General features: G+C 32.8%; 1 long non-coding RNA gene across 2 annotated transcripts in view; it reads left to right on the top strand.

The window, feature by feature from the left end:
* Nucleotides 1–18,431, top strand: part of LOC140698979 (uncharacterized) — a 48,103-nt gene that overhangs the window by 8,247 nt on the left and 21,425 nt on the right. For both annotated transcript variants that reach the window (XR_012077024.1, XR_012077064.1), the window contains exon 2: nt 6,308–6,368. This is a non-coding gene — a long non-coding RNA (uncharacterized lncRNA). The remainder of the gene's footprint in view (nt 1–6,307; nt 6,369–18,431) is intronic.

Here is an 18,431-nt window from a genome sequence, read left to right as displayed (position 1 = left end):
GTCTTCCTCTCTTGTCAGTGAACCCCTAGGAGTAGGAAATGCAGTTGGGCATTTGCTTTATCGATGTTTATTGAGTTAATAACAATGGAAGTCACACAAACTGGAATGTTTAAATGTTTGCTAAAAACTGGGAACATTTTCTAAAATATGATATTTTACAATCAGAAATTGAGTTTTTTTAAAAAAGCTGAAAGACTTCCAAGTTTACTCCTACAGAGTGCAGAACTGATGTCTAAAAAAGGAATGCGACGCATACGACTAGGAAAGTGAGGACTGCGGTGGTGGAGATGTCAGAGAAGTTGGGCTGATGTGGCCTAAAGCCTCAACAAATACCTTCGACACACAATCCCATAGCTGCTTTCACAACTGGAACCCAGAACAATATACTCCATTGCCTTGATTAAAAGATACAAGAGTTATTTAAAACTGAGTTTAATTATTTAGTAAAGGCATGATAAACCAAATAATATCTATCTTCATGTGATGAATATTAGACAGCCTGTCTCTCAATGTGCATATTTCTGTTTCTTAATTAGACAGTTTATGATTTATCAGGAACCATGTTCTAGGTTACAAATAGCACCTCATCAACCATGCGTTTCATTTGCCATTCACCCATTATTTTTTGGTGACAGCACAATATCTACCTACAGTAATTGCATACTGATAATTTATTTTTAATATATTTCAAGCTAGTTTGGCTGGAATTTTAAAATAGATAATAACAGCATTGAGTCTTACAACAATGTGATTTTTTCCTTTTTATTAGATACAAAATGACTACCCTTTGTGAAAGAGAAATAGCAAAAAGAATCTTCTCAGAGACTTAAACATATTAGAAAAAGACATTTAACAAATCATTCGATTTGAGCACTAAATCTGTCATCTAATTGTTTCATGAAAGCATATCCTATTAGTTCATCCTTATAAGTTAAATATCATTTTAGGTTGTTTTTTCAAATAAATGAAATTTTAAATAGCAATAATTTTCTATAAAAGTAAAATCAGCCAATTTTAACTATTCTGGGTCTTTTATTTTAACTATTTTGGTTGTCCTAATATATAATGGCTAGTGCTAATCAGGAGAAAAAGGTAGTAAAATAAAAAGAAATTATTAGGTTAAACTGTCAAGTATGTTTGTAAGAGGCATCAGGATATAATACTCTAAGGGTATTTTGTGGGTACCATTGACAGAAATAAAACATATTAAATAAATCAGAAGTATATGGATGAGCTAGATACATAAGAACTAATAAAAATATAAAGATATTCCAGTCACTTTTGTGACTACATACTAAAACAAGCAATGTACATAATAGAGACTGAGTTAAGAATTGACCAGCCATCCTCTTGACCAGATTTTATTTTCCTGTCAGCACATTTATATCTTTAATCAAGACCTCTCTCCTGATCTCCAGAACACATGTTCAGTTGCCTGCTGACATCTCCACTTGGACATCAGAGGCACCTCAAGTTACACACACATCTAAACCAGTTATCCTCCTTCTCCTCCTTTGTCTCTTACTCAGTAAATGGTAACTCCATCCGCAAAACAGCTTGAGCAAAGGAAAGAGCCACCATATTAACATCTTCCTCTTGACCATTGTATTATCAATCCTATATTATACATAATTTGTTCACTCTACTCTCTTGTCTCTATTCTTACTATCAACACCTTCATCCAAAACTCAATATTCTCTCTACTTCAATAACATTCTATTTTCTTTTTAGGAGTTCTTTGCTCTTACCCCTTTCAATACAGGAGCCAGAGTATGAATTTTTAAAACTCAGATCTGAATATTTATTCCCACCCAATATACTTTGCTGACTTCCAGTTGTCTTTAATATAGTTTTTAAAACCCCTACCAGAACTCACAAGATACTCAATTTAATGCTCACTAACCACTCTAACCTTTATATTCTATCCATGTCTTTTTTTCTATCCCTTGAATAGCTCAAATTTCATGGCATTTTCAGAGTATGTCTTCTGCCCCTCTTTTCATCTGGATAAGTTGTTATCATTTTTTAAATGTCAGTTTTTACATTGCTCTTTCAGGAAGAGCTTCCCTAAGTATGCCAAACTAAGTTAGACCTTTATTTTATTTTTCCTCTTTTTAACAATACCTACCTCTCTTACTAGATTGCCATCTTCATAATGACAGAGATAAATACTTCAGATAGCAACAGTGGGGAAAAAAACACCTTGATATCAAGCTGTAGTGGCTCATTCAATATATACTTCTCCCACTCTATGAGAATGTCTGGTCAGTGAACTTGATAATGAGAACTTCAAACACCTGGCTGGCTAGAGAGATGGTTTTGTGCGATAACCATTAGCATGCTGATGGTTTCCAATTCTTTTTAGCTCTAGATTCATATGTTTAGCTAGCTGCTGCTTGGATATTCCAACTGAATGTTTCCAGTGACTCAAAACCATACATTAAACAAGCATAACTCTTGGAACTAGTAAGAGGGGTCACTTCTCTGGGCCCCTGAACCTTAAGGGTCCCACATACCAAAAATATTCTAAAAGTAAATTTGCTAAAGAACACATGAGTGCCTCTGTAACTCAGGATTTGGCACTCCACACCAGCACAGAACACCTCTTACACTTACACGTTTATTCTCATTCTAACTAACACTGTTTAGGCCCCAGGAAAATTGTTCTTCACATCACTCATCCTGTGTCCTTGAAACGAAATGTGACTGTGACCAAATGCAATGACAGTCTAAAGATTTTGCCACTACCAGCATCTGAATGGAAGCCACTTCAAAAGGTGAGTTCAGTGGCAGAGAAAAAGTAAACAAACTAATTTGTCCAATTCTTCCTCTCAGCAGGATTATAGGGTGTTCTTTCCTAACAAAAAACTGTTTGCCAATAGTGTCAATTATCTGCTATTTGTTTTTCTTCATCTTTCATTTATAATTCTAGAGGTACTCAAGGTTTAGCATGGTATCCACAAGGGTTGCAATGTGAGATGAAGAAAATTGACAGTGTTTATTTGTGTTATTTTTTAAATGCATTAATTGCATAAAAATATGTCTAGTCATAATATATCTGAAACACACTCTTTATTTCCATATAGAACTACATATTACTTCAAGAGATGGTTAAAATGATATAAGTGATAGTAATTTATATAAATACATTAAAATATTTTGCAATATTTTTATGTGATAAGGATAATTTATTGTGTAAGATTCTCTTACAGTGTTTGAAGTCAATTTATCTAAAGTCTGTGTATTATTTTAATAATTTTTTGAGAGTTCAATTTCCTAATTTTTCAAAAAATCAGTTTTACTAGTAAAATAACTTTAAGAAGCTACCTAGGAATTATTATGATTCAAATGATCTTATTTGGCATTAATGTCAAAAGAACATGAATTGTGTGAAAACCATAATTATTACAGTATAATTAGTGGATTTGCTGAAATAAAGGCAACAGAATAATTTCAAGTAATAAGAAGTAATTGATTAGGAATTACGTCTCTTTATCTTACTATGTCCAGACATTGCTATTTATCCAAGAACACCAAGATGTGTGTAATAACTAAATTCTTATCTTTGATATTTTGCAAACTTTCAGTGATATAAAAACCATAATTTTACATTTTGGGGTATTTTTAGTATAGTTGTATCTGTCAGAGTAAATTTGTAGAACATATATGATGTAATATTAATAGCTTGACTTAAAATATTTAATTATTAATCACACAGTAAGCTTCCATTTGTGTTCTTTTCAAGTATTACAAATATTAGGAGCAGGACTGTCTTAAACCTATTACTCACCTTCTGTATCCCCATCTAATCTCCTCCAGCTGTGTTCTCTATCATAGAAAATCACACCATTTATCATGTTTGATCAATCCACTTTTAATATTGAGGACCTCATCTAATCTAAAGGCCTTAAAAAATATGTTCCCTTCAGTTAGAACAAGTCTTAACTTTCCATTCTCAATTTAGCAAATTCCAAATCAATTTGAAGAACAATTCTTTAGGGAACCATCCCTAACCTATTTGGTTAGTCCATTTCTTTTGCAACATACTTTTTTAAAATAGACTATTCTTTTAGAGCAGGTTCACAACAGAATTGAGCAGAAAATACAGAGTTCACACATAGCCCTCCCCACCAACACATATATACTCCCCTACCCTCAACATCCCTCATCAGTGTGGCATATTTGATACAATCGATTAACCGACATGGGCACATTATTATCAACCAAAGTCCATAGTTTACATTAGGGTTCACTCTTGATGTTGTACATTCTATAGGTTTTGACAAATGCATAATGACATGTAGCCACCACTATAGTATCATACAGAATAATTTCATTGCCCCCAAAATCCCTTGTGCTCCGTCTATTCATTCCTCCCTCCCTCTCCCCAAACCCCTGGAAACTATGATCTTTTTATTGTTTCTGTAGCTGTGCCTTTTCTAGAATGTCATTTGGTTGGAATCTTGCAGTTTGTAGCCTTTTCAGACTGGCTTCTTTCATTTTACGCTTCTTTCATGTCTTTCATGGCTTGATAGATTTTTTTTTTTACTGCACATTTATTTTTAATTTACATATATGTATTGTTCATTGTTTCTAAGAACATTTAGAGCTTTAGCTCTATAAACTTACTTAGTTATCAAAGGAATAAAGCCAACCACAAAATAAGAATTAATTCAGAAAGATACATACACCCTGCTATTAACAGCAATATTATTTATAATCGCTAAAATATGGAAGCATCTTAAGTGCACATCAATAGTTGAACATATAATAAAGATGCAGCGTGTATATATATATATATAAAATGGAATACAACTCACCATAAAAAAGAAGGCTATTTTACTACTTCAACATGCTCTTATTGCACTTTTTATAATAAATATTTATTTACCATTTTAAATTTGTCTTCGCTGCAAAATTGTAAGCTCCTAAAGTAAGATATGAGTCTAAAATGATTACCATTGTTTTCCAAATGCAGTGCAATGTCTGCCTCATGGTATGTATTTATTAAATTGAATTAAATTGGTTTGAATGAAAAGCATTTAATTGAAAGTAGGCCCAAGAGTAGAATCATTTCTCTAAAACATGAGTCCATGATTTATGTACAAAAAGCATAATGAACATAAATAACAAATAGGAACATAACTCAAGAAGAAAAGTTGGTAAGAGGAAAATCTCAGTGCTATATTTCACATGCTGAGTTGTCCAACAAAATCAAATATCCATTCCAGCAAATGTCATTGCAGCTTCTTAGCATTATTTTCCAACTTATCAATGCTGCAGGACCACCTTTAAGGAAAATACTTCTAAATGTCTCTATAACAGGTTTTTAGTAATTTAGATAATGAATGTTCGAACTGTTCACTTAATGTGAAATTATTTTTAATCTTTTTTACTATTGAAGTATAGTTGATTTATTAATGTGAAATTCTGATTAAGTTGGTGTACTGAAAGGTAAATAGAAAAGTCTCAGAAATTTGTACAACTTTTGTATTTTTCATTGTTTAATCTCTCTGGTTGATTCTATGTTCTAACATTTAAATAGAAGTTTGTGCTTTATAAAGGCCTCAGAAAAGTTTCTGCAAGATTGGGCTGCTAAGAAAATAAATCATCTACTCAATATTTATATACCTCAAATGTTCCTAATTTACTGCACTCACTAATGAAAATATTTTCCTTGACTTATAAATAAAAGCATTTTTCTCTGATGCAGCCTGACTTATAAAAGAACACATTAAATTCTTTCCCTAGAGATGGAATGTGATTAAGAAGCTATTTTTATTGTCACTGCAGTTTATCATCTTGCTGAAGGAATTACAGCTAATACTCTAGGCATTCTCTCTGTAACATTCACTTATCACATTTTAAATTGTTTTAGAGTAGTCATAAAGCATCTATGTTAGTTTTATGATATTTAAACTTGTAACCCAATGCGTCTTATATACCAGTAGACTACCTCACAATGTAGTCAAAGAATGTAATAAATACCACTTATTAAGTAACTGTTAAAATTAGAAGGCCTACTAAGGCTGAGAGCTATGTACAGTTTAAATTATATCTAAAATAAGTTTTATTACCTCTGGCAAAAATTTTAGAAAATCCTCAAAATATATGTCAAACACTAAATTCATTCTTTTAATTCTATTCATGATACCTGGGTTTTTTTTAATGCTTTGATGATATGAAATACCTTCAGTTAGGAATTTGGTGGACAAATTTGCAAGGTTAAAAATTATTTTACACTGTGTAGAGAGCTATGTTAGACCTTTATACTTAAACCTAGACTTCTTTTCAACTATATTTACAGGCATCAGAGATACTGCGGATTTGGTTCCAGACCACCACAATAAAGCAAATATTGCAATAAAGTAAGTTACACAAATTTTTCGGTTTCCCAGTGCATTTAAAAGTATGTTTACACTGTACGGTAGTTGATTAAGTATAAATAGCGTTATGCCTGTTAAAACAATTTTCATAGCTTAATTTAAAAAAAAGCTTATTGCTAAAAAATTCTAACCATCATCTGAGCTTCAGCAAGTCATAATCTTTTTACAGTAGTAACATCAAAGATCATTGATCATAGATCACCATAACAAATAATGAATAATATAACATAATAATAATCATAGTAAGAATAATAATTAAAAAGTATGAAATATTGTGAAAATTGCCAAACTGTGACAGAGACATGAAGTGCACAATGCTATTGCAAAGTGGCACTGATGGACTTGCTTGACACAGGGTTGCCATAAACCTTCAATTTGTAAAAAACACAGTATTTGCAAAGCGCAATAAAGCGAAGCACAGTGAAAGGCGGTATGCCTGTACATTCATTGCCTATCTCCCAAGAACTGACAAACACAAAAAAATCAGGTAAACTAGTCAATGCCCAGGATTTTCCTTACAGGCATAATAGGTGCACAGTGTCTCCTAAACACTGTCCCTAATACATTTGAATTCTAATGACACCAAATGCTTTTTTGAATTTACATGGAAAAATGTCGATCAAGGTATTATCAAGCAATTATTTCTAGTAAACTCTGTTATAATGGAAGTGCAGAACAAGCAAAAATTCCCAATGTATATTCTTTCTCAACAAGAAAAATGCAAGTTTCAAAACTAGTACATCCAATAAACTCAGACAATTCATAAAGCCTTAAGAAATGCGTATGTATAACTTTACATGTGCGCACTTATATATAAACCTGTGGAACACATGTATATGTTAATCCAGCATAGTTCATGGTGCATAATGCTCAAGAAATAACTCCTTGAAAGAATGTGTGAATAAATGCAAAACATACTAAATACACGCATGCATGCAACAGCATCAACACCAACAATAGAATTCATGTTCTTTGTATATATTTTATCTTGTAATTTTCAGTGTTTCTGTCAAGTTAAAAGTTAGTTTCATATATATGGATAAATTGGCAGTGAGAGAAAGAGAGAGACAGAGAGAGAGAGGGATGCTTTATGAAGGTGTTAATAGTGTTAGTTATTCTAAGATAAATTAGAGAAAGCTTAAAAGCACCAACATTTGTAGGGAGAAATACAACATATATAGTGGAAAATTTACATCCTCTAAAATTTATGTCTATAAAATTCATGATATATTGCTATTTATGTTATAACGCAATTCTTTATTTTATTGAGGTATAATTGACGTACAATATTATGTTAGTTTCAGGTGTACAACACATGATTTGACACTTAAATACGTTATGAAATTATCGCCGTAAGTCTAGTAATCATCTATCACTATACAAAATACAGTATTATTGACTATATTCCTTATGTTGTATAATACATCCTCTTGACACTTATTTTTATAACTGAAAGTTTGTACTTCTTAATCCCCTTAACCTATTTCACCCAACCCCCCCCCCCAACCTTTCCTCTGGCATCCCTCTCTGTATCTATAAGCCTGTTTCTGTTTTGTTTTGTTTATTCATTTGTTTTGTTTTTTAGATTCTACATAGAAGTGAGATCATACAGTATTTATCTTTCTCTGATTTATTTCACTTAGCATAATACACTATGGGTCCCTCCATGTTGTCACAAATGGCAAGATTTTATTCTTTTTTACTTTTTTTTACTATAATTATACATATACACCATATCTTCTTTATCCATTCATCTATCAATGGAGACTTATGTTGCAGCCATATCTTGGCTATTATCAACAATGAGGCAATGAACATAGGGAGCATATGTCTTTTCAAAGTTGCATTCTGTTTTCTTTAGGTAAATACCCAGAAGTAGAATTGTTGAATCAAATGGCAGTTCTGTTTTTAATTTTTTGAGGAACCACCATACTGTTTTCCATAATGGCTGTACCAATTTACATTCCTACCAACAGTGCATGAGAGTTTCCTTTTCTCCATATCTTTGCCAACACTTGTTATTTGTTGTCTTTTCGATAATAGCCATTTTGACAAGTATGAGGTAATATTTCATTGTGGTTTTGACTTGCATTCCCTGATGATTAGTGATGTTGAGCATCTTTTCATGTGCCTCTTGGCCATTGTATGTCTCCTTTGGAGAAATGTCCATTCAAGTTCTCTGCCTATATTTAATCAAATATTTAAGGGTTTTGATAATGAGTTGTATTTCTTTATATAATGTGAATATTAGCCCCTTATCAGATATATCATTTGCAAATATCTTCTTCATGTAGTAGGTTGCATTTTCATTTGGTTGATACCTTCCTTCACTGTGCAAAAGCTTTTTAGTTTGATGTTGTCCAATTTGTTTATTTTTGCTTTTGTTGCTTTTGTTGCTCTTTCCTGAGAGTATAGGTACAAAATGTATTGAAATATTTTTGTGGCCTAACATATGTTATATCCTGGAGAATGTTCCATGTGCACTTGAAAAGAAAGTGTATTCTGCTATTTTTGTATGGAATGCTCTGTATATATCTCTTAGGACTGTCTGATCTAATATCTCTCAAGACTATCTGATCTAGTATGTCCTTTAAGGTCACTGTTTCCTTATTGATTTTCTGTCTGGAAAATTTATCCATTGATGAGAGAGTGGTGTTAAAGTCCCCTACTCTTATTGTATTACTGTCAATTTCTCTCTTAATGTTTTACGTATTAGGTGATCCTATGTTGGGTGCATATATATTTACAAGTGTTATGCCTTCTTGTTTGATCCCTTCATTATTATGTAGTACCCTTCTTTGTCTCTTTTTGTAGACTTTGTTTTAAAGTTTAAGTTCTCTGGCATAATTATTGCTAACTCTGCGTTATTTTTGTTTCCATTTGTATGGAATATCGTTTTCTTATCCCCTTAGTACTTTCAATCTGTGTGTGTCTTTGTATCTGAAGTGAGTCTCTTATATGCAGTATACGAATGGATCTTATTTTTTTAATCATTCGTCCATCCTATGTCTTTTGACTGGAGCATTTAGCCCATTTACATTTAACATGTTTATTGATGCTTATGTACTTATTGCCATTTTACTGATTGTTTTGTGATTGTTTTTGTTGTTCTTCTCTTCCTTTCTTTTTCTCTTAGTCTCTTCCTTTATGATCTAAAGACTTTAACTTAGTGTTATGTTTGTATTCTTTCTATTTTTTGTGTATCTATTATCACTTTTCTATTTGTGGTTACCATGAGGTGTTTATATACTACGTATGGATAGATCAGTATATTTTAAGTTGATAGTTGCTTACATTTGAGCATGTTCCGAAAAGATTATATTTTTACTCCCCCCACCAAAGTTTTATGTTTTTGACTTCATGTTTTACATTTTTTTATTTTGTATATATCTTAACTTATTATTTTATATATACGTGATTTTACTAGCTTTGATTTTTAATCTTTGTACTAGCTATGCAGATGGTTCATCCTTTACCTTTACTATATGTTTACTTCTGCCTGTGAGATTTTTTTTCTTTTATAATATTTCATATTTCCAGTTATGGTCTTTTTTCTGTTTAAAAAAGTCCCTCTAACATTCCTTGTAAGATCTGTTGGGTGGTGATGAACAACTTTAGCTTTTGCTTGTCTGGGAAACTCTTTATCTTTACCATTCAGTTCTTACTGATTATCTTGCTGAATAGAGTATTCTTGGTTGTAAGAACTTTCTTTTAGTACTTTGAACATAGTATGCCACTCCCTTCTGGCCTGTAAATTTTCTGCTGGGAAGTCAGCTGATAGTTGTATGGGGGTATCCCCTACATGTAAGTAGCTTTTTTTTTTCTCTTGTTGCTTTAAAGATTCTCTCTTTATCTTTAAATCTGACATTTAGTTTTACTGTGTCATGGTGTAGATCTCCTTGGGTACATCTTGTTTGGAACTCTCTATGCTTCCTAGACTTCAATATCTGTTTCCTTTGCTGGGATAGGGAATTTTCAGCCACTATTTCTTCAAATACATTTTCTATCCCTTTCTCTTTTATCCTTCGGTGACCCCCTGTAATGCAAATGTTAGTATGCTTGATGTTGTTTCAGAGGTCTCTTTAACTATCCTCATTTTTTGTTTGTTTGTTTATTTTTCTGCTCTTTTGATTGGGTGATTTCTACTAGCCTGTCTTCCAGATTGCTGCTCCATTCTTCTGTGGCATCTAATCTCCTGTCCCTCTGGTGTGTTACTTATTTATTGTGTTCGTCAGCTATGGTGGTTCTTTTTTTTAATATTTTCTATCTCTTTGTTGAAATTCTCATTGTGTTCCTCCATTCTTCTCCTAAGTTAAGTGACCATATTTTTAACTATTACTTTAAATTCTTTATCTGGAAGATGGCTTATCTCCATTTCATTTAGTTCTTTTTCTGAGGTTTTATCATGTTCTTTTGTTTGAAACATATTTCTTTGTGTCCTCGTTTTGCTTAACTCTGTGTTTCTATATACTGGGTAGATCAACCCTGTCTCCCAGTCTTGAAAGACTGACTTTGTGTAGAAGGTGTCCTGCAGGGCCTAGTAATGTGGTTAGATGGGTAGATACAGAAATGGAATCTGCCAGCACCAAGTCAGCTAAGTAGAGGATGAGTCAAAATTTAAAAACAAACAAAAATACTGGCACCCACCAGATCCTTTGTACCAAAAGACAGTTACAACAGATCCCTGCCCCTTGGGTACATGCCCCAAAAATAGTTAATAAATTGCCTTCATGTATGACCCAGGCACTTTTCAGACTGCTGCCTCTGCACTAGGACTTAGATCAAGTGAGTTTTTGTGTGTGTCCTTGAAGTTCAGATTCTCAGTTTCCTACAGGACTCTCCTAGATATAAGCCCTGCCTGTTTTCAAAGATGTTATGGGGCTCTTCTTCCCAGTGTGTCTCCCCTGGGCCAGGGATCTGGGTGTGGACTTCAAAGCACTGGCTCCTCAAAGAGAACTTCTGAGGGCTGTGATATCCTTCACAGCTGTAGTCACAGTGCTAGGGGTGTAGGTCCTGGCCAGATCACATCTCTGTTCCTTTTACCTGTCACAATTTTTTTCTTTTTATTGTTAGTTGTGGAAAATCTCTTCTGCTAGTCTTCAGGTTGTTCTAAGAGTTTTTTTTTTCCTATATGTAGTGATAATTTTGGTATGTTTGTGGGAGGAGGCAAGCCCAGGATCTTCCTATTCCACCATCTTGTCTTGTCTTTTGGAAAATCTAATACAATATTTTAAAATTACAGAAAATGTGTATGTAAGTCTTAAAAAGACAAACAAAAGTGAAATACCCATCTCTACATGTATAGAGTGTAGCATGATTTTTTTGTCATCATTTGGAGATAAACTTTTCAAAAAGATCTGATACTGATTTAACTTTAATTTAATTTTATTTTATTTTGTGATTACTTCTCTGTCTGACATCATAAAGTATACATAGTTCTACATCTTACTTTAGCAGTTAATATCATCTAGGTAAGTCATGATAATGTTCAAGACAATTTCTTCAAAGAGTATTGCCAAGATGTTTTATTAAATTATAATCTTCATATAAATTTGCATCTCCTGACTTCTACCTTTCACTGTTTGATTTTAGCTTGTGTGAGGGCTACAAAATAATATGTAATAATTTGTTAATCTCTTTTTAAGAAATTATTAATTCGCTCTCCAAACAAATTTAAACACTAGATAGCATCCAGCTGCCTTAAAAATTAAAAAAAAAACACAACTGTTCATTTAATAGCAATCTGTAGAAAATTGGTAAATATAAGATCTATTGATCATTAAATTTCTTAGTAAATTACAGTTAGACAAGTCTGTTTGCCTCATTGCTAAACTTTATTAATATTTTACAAGAGAATTATTAGCAATTTGCCTTTTGCATAAGCACTAATAGTTTCTGTGAAACATGAGTATTTGTTTCTGGGAAATTCTACTTCTGAACTTCCTTTATATTTTAAACAATGAATGATATCTTCTTGACTCAGTAGTTTAGAAAGAAACTTTATTTTGTGATAAATTTCTATACTAAGAAACAACAGGGATATACCTCAGGGATAAGTTCTTAAGTATATGAAAGAATTATTCTTTGACATTTTTAAAGACAAAAGGAGAAAACAAGGAGACAATCAAAATTATTTTTCAGATCAATGTTTTACACTGGCATCTTCCTATTATTTCTTTAAGCATATTTTCTCTAATAATTGAGTTTGACTTCAAGTTTCTTTGGCCCTCTTTTAAGGATTTTACGTTATTTGGTTATGTATTTTATATTTTATTATAGAAAATTTAAACACAAAGTAAATAGCAAAATGAATTCCTATGTATCCTTTCCTCAACTGCAAAAATTATCTCCGTTGTATCATTCCTGTTTCATCTCTCACTCTTCCCACTCCTCACCATGGCAGTGATGATAATGATGATGATGCTTATGATGATGATTACAGTGATTGTAGGGGGGAGGGTGGCATTTACATACATTGAAATGCACAAAACTTAAATGTACAGTTTTGAAAAATGGATACCCCTATAAAGAACACATCTCTATCCTATTTCTATTGCCCCAGAAATTTTCCCTTGTCTCCCTTCCCAGTCAATCTAGCCTTCAGAAACATGTTTCAAATCAGATTATTACTGTCTATTCTGGGACTTCCTATAAATGGAATTATATAGTATGTGTTCTTGTGTACGGCTTTTTCTGTAGCGTTTTGTCTGTGGCAGTCATCTATGTTGATGTATGTATCAGTAGTTCATTCCTTGTTGTTACTGAGTAGTATTCCATTTTATAAATCAACAAAAATGTATTTATTCTTTCCTTTGTTGGTAGCTGTTTCATTTATTTCCAGTTTTGAGCTGTATATAGATCTGCTATTAACATTCCTAAACAAGTCTTTTTCTGGATATATGGTTTTCTTTTGGATAGATATCTAAAAGTAAAATTGTTGGGTCAAAAGGTAGGTTTATATTTAACTTATTATGAACCTATCCAGTCTTTTTCTAAAATTATCATACTATTTTATTTTTTAATGCATAAGGTACTAGTTTCTCCAACATTTAGTGGGATTAGCCTTTTTATTTTCAGCCATTCTGATAGGTGTATAGTGGTATTTCCAATGAGATTTTAATTTACATTTTTAATAACTAATGATATGCAATTTTCTTGTGCTTTTTGGCCATCTTTATCTGCCTTTGGGAAATGTCTCTCAAATATTCGCTCATTTTTATTCAGATTATTTTTATTATACTATATTTTAGTTAAAGAATTTTTAAAAATTTTTTTATTAAAGTATAATTGATTTACAATATTATATTAGTTTCAGGAACACAACATAGTGATTCAGTATTTTTACAGATTATACTCCATTAAGAGTTATTGCAAAGTAATGGCTTTAATTCCCCATACTATACAATATATCCTTGTTGCTCATCTATTTTATACATAATGGTTTGTATCTCTTAATCCCATAACCCTAACTTGCCCTTCTTCCTCTCCCTCTCCCCTCTGGTAACTTCTAGTTTGTTTTTTTATGTGTGAGTGTGTTCCATTTTGCTTAATACATTCATTTGTATTATTTTTCCACATATAAGTGATATCATAAAATATTTGTCTTTCTCTGTCTGACTTATTTCACTAAGCATACTGTTCTCTAGGTCCATCAACATTGTTCAAATGGCAAAATTGCATTCTTTTATGGCTCAGTCATATTCTATTGTCTTTCTATATACCACCTCTTATATATCCATTTGTCACTTGAGGTGCTTCCATAACTTGCTGTGGCCATTGTCTTGAAATTCTTAATAATTTTATTGTTGATAATGTGCTGCCAGTTTGCCAATGTCTGAAGACAGTTGTTTCAGATGATTTTTGCAGTTGTCTTTGTTGTTTACAGCAGGGTTAAGTCCCATAAGGAGTCTCATATCCGTTCACATGAAAAAGCAGAGGTCTAAAATATAATTTGAAAATTTTGGAGATTATTTTTTAATGTAAATATAAATTTAAAAATTAGTTGTTTCCCTTGGACATAGCTTCTATAGGTATAAAGAACTTACGAATCCTCTTACAAATAAATTTCCCCAACAAGAAATTATTGACTCAAAATACCAACAGTGTCAACATTCAGAAACTCTGCTATACTGGAAGTTATCCAAAGGCTTACAGAGATCAGAATGTTAGAATGAATTTATCATGGAAAGCCTGTTTACCCATTCATTAACTGTATACCCTGGAAAGGTCCAGAGGAACTCTCTTCACTACATACAGTCATGAGAAATAAATACATTTGTAAGGGGGAACCCATTATCTTTGAAAAACTCTGTGGTGGCCATTATTCTCTGTACACCAGAAATGAAAAATGGAACAGCTATTACCAAAATAGGCTGCCTGAATTCAATAGGGATGATGAGATTCCAGAGTGGCAGGAATCAAGTGGCAAACTTAATTGCCTAAAAAAGATGAACATGGTTACCATAGTAAGCTCTAGAATTGAACCAGCTTCAGAATATTCAGACCTGCATGGATCTTTAGTTTTAACTAATTGATCATAATAGCACTAGAACTGAAATAAATAATCTAATGGTCTTATTTAACTTACATTAGTAGAAAAGTTCCAGGTGGTAAACAGAAATCTGACTTACATCACCACACTAGAAAGTCAAAGCCCCTTCCCCAATTCCCACAGACTGGAGCAGTGCACAGACCCAGAGTCCTTTAAATGAAAGGGAGGCAGGGCTCTCTTGAAAATATCCTCTACAATGCCAAAAATTTGTACTGTAAATTTTCCTTTTTGATTCTCCTACAGTCGCTAGGATAACGGCACATTGGAGAGATATCAACATTTTCAGTTTTTTGGACACTGGCTCTTAACTGACACTAATTCCTGGAGACTCAAAACACTATTGTCATCCAAAAGTCAAAATACTTAGAGGGATGAGGTGATCAATGGAGTTTGGGTTCAGTAAGTCAGTGTGTCCTCAAAACCCTCATGTGATTATCTCCTCTGTTTCAGAATGCAAAATTGCCATAGGCATATTCAGTTCCTGATAGAATTCCCGTGTTGGCTTCTTGACCAATGAAGAAAGGGCTATTATGGTAGAAAAAGTCAGGTAGAGGCCACTAGAACTGCTTCTAGCTAACGAATATTCAACCAGTGGCAATACTACATTCTTTAAGGGATTTCAGTAATTAGTGTCATTATCAAAGTCTGGTGATGGGAAAGCACAGAGAGCAATCCATAACACACAACCTAGGTTTCTCTGAACCCAGGCCTTCTTACCTAAGACACAAGGAGAGTGAACTTTTTTTATTTCCTAGTTCTACAATCATAATTTCTGAGGTTTTCTTCAAAGCAGCACTTCTGATGAGTAGAATGGGTGAAACATCATACCTGTGCAGCTACAGAATTTATTTCTAAAGCCCACCTGATCAGAGATCTTGTCAGAGAAATAGAACTGTAGGGCCCAGGAGCTATCAGAGATCGAAGCAAGCCAATCCTTTCTTATATGGTTAAAATGATTTTTCTTGGTCACTATTATAAAGCCCTCCCAAAATCCTCCATAATTTTTCCCTAAAAGTGGAGTTAATTCAACTAAATGTAATTCAGTCTCTAATTTCAGTTTAATTTAATATACATATATACTCTTAATATACATACATAATACATAGTTAATATACATACTCTTAATATACATACAGTAGCAGTGTTATTAACATGGGGAAGAGACCCTATTGCCCCAGCTGAAATGGGCCATGAAGGTACAACTTCAAATTTTCTTTCGTTCCTTTTGATCGATGTCCCAATGTTCTTCACTCATTTCCTAGATTTTATTTTGTGTATGTGTGTGTGAGAAGTTGTACATGGTTCGTTCTTGTTTAATATGTTCTCTAACTGTGGGCATATTTCCTTATCTTTGAAGCTGTTTGCATTCCCCTCTTTATATCAGGATGAAACTTATCATAGGTATTAAGGTTACTAGTAACCCTCTTACTATTGTTTTGGCCATGTCTTATAAATTTTTATATGTGTTACTGCCCTTATCATTTCTTTCCATTTTTTTTAACATTTCTATGGTATGTCTTATTCCATTTGTTATCCTTTTGTTCTTTTACTCTCCTACAAATCTAGGGTCACATCTCCTTTCTCCCTCCTAATATTAGGGTTTTTCCTCTACTCTTTGATCAAAGACTTAAGAGATTTTCCTATATGATACTCTTGAGAAAGAACTCATTCTCATAAATTCTACCAGGGAGAAAGGCAGTTATTTTGTCGTTGTGTAGTGTTTACAATTCTGTTTCATGAGTTTTGCTTCTATATTAATTTCTTACATCTATGTTTGGCTGATTTTGCTACATTTTTTCCTAATTCTGAGTTAAAATCATTTGTTTACCTTTTACTTTTTTATTCAATTAAAAAAGATAAAGGCTATGATCGCTGATTATTCCTTAAACTAAGTAAAACAGATTTCTACATATATTGTAGTTTTAGTTTTGAGTTTCTGTTTAACCAGAAAAGCTATAAAATTTATTATAATTCTTCAAAGTATTTTTATTTTTTTTTATTTCCTAAGAGACCTTTAAATTTTTTAACACATGATTTCTTCCAGTGCTACTTTTAAAGGAATAGAGTACAAAGAAATCATTTTGGTAAAAGTCATACAGCCAGCTTAAGCCAAGTCTTTGCACTCCCAGGTTTTGTATTTTCCATTCAGCTGCAATCTGTTTGTTTCTTTTAGCATCTATTCTTAATAGTTATGTTTTTGTATGCTGTAATTTTTCTAGTTAAATGCCTATTTTATTAATATCATCTCCTACAATATCAATATTATAATTATCTCCTATGAGATTAATGTTGAAATAATATATATTTTTAAAAATTAATTTCTTCCCCCACAGCCATAGCCACACACCCATACTCACTCATAGCAGGTTCATCCTAAGACCACCAAAGCTTTGCCAAAAGTCATTCTATTAGCTTAAAAACAAACAGCAAACATCCTCCCTCAGGTTTTATTTTCTCCTGGATATTTCAGTAGTACTGATTCTGAACATAGATCCTTTATTGAATTCTAAAATAATTAGTTTTGTTATGTTTTCAAGTATGATCAGAATAACATAATAGCTAAAACATTCATCTTTAGGGTCTCAAAAAATTAAACCTTGTATCTGGTGGCACATACTTTAAAAGTTCATCTAATGCCTTACAGATTGTAAATATTTTCTTTCTTTGACAAAAGGAAAAACATTTATACAGAAACTAAGTATATTTCCATTCAGTATTTTTCCAAATCATAGTTGAATTGTTTCATTGTTGCTATTGTTCTTATATTCCTTCCTAATAAATGCAACCACAGAAGTGCCAACCGCTCGGGAAATATGGCTACTTTTTCACAGATATTAATATCAGTAGAAGCAATTGAGCCCTCTGGGAAAAATAAGTCAATCCATTCCCAGTTTTCAAGACAGATTTTCAAACAGACAGAGAAGAAGCCAGCCATGACACAAGAACCAAGGAGCACTAATAATCATTTCTGTCTCCAAATCTACTCAATTTCAGTAAAGAGGTGTCTCATTTTGGGTGAAGAGAAAAATATTCTACAGTACTACTAATCATGTTAAATGACAATTATCTATTCACGTCTTAGAAAATCTAGTTCAGCAAGCAGTTTTCCTGCCATTTACAAGAGCAGAGAGTCAAGTCCGTCTCATGAGAAAGGCTCAGATTGAAAAGTGGCCAGACATAGGAAGGGGCCCTTGGCACTGTTAGACCCCAGCAAGCAGACTGAGGCATGCTTAGAGAGGAGCATGTGGAAGGTGGGGAGAACAAACACACTGGACCTTTTCTTTTCAGTAATTTTGCCAAGGGTTCATTACATGTTCTCATCTCTAGTTGTATAATAGAATCACCTAGGAAGTTTTAAAAGAAAATTCCAATGTCTCTGTTCCATCTCAGGTCAATTAAATCAATATCTTTGGAAGTAAGGCTCAGCCATCAGTATTTTTAAAAGCACCTACAGTGAACTGAAAGTGCAGCTCAGCCTGAGAACTCCTGAGCTC

Source organism: Vicugna pacos, chromosome 1 (genome assembly GCF_048564905.1).
Source record: "Vicugna pacos chromosome 1, VicPac4, whole genome shotgun sequence".
In the NCBI taxonomy this organism is placed as follows: Eukaryota; Metazoa; Chordata; class Mammalia; order Artiodactyla; family Camelidae; genus Vicugna; species Vicugna pacos.
The sequence above is the reverse complement of the archived record's forward strand: the minus strand, read 5'-3'. Positions and strand labels throughout refer to the sequence as shown.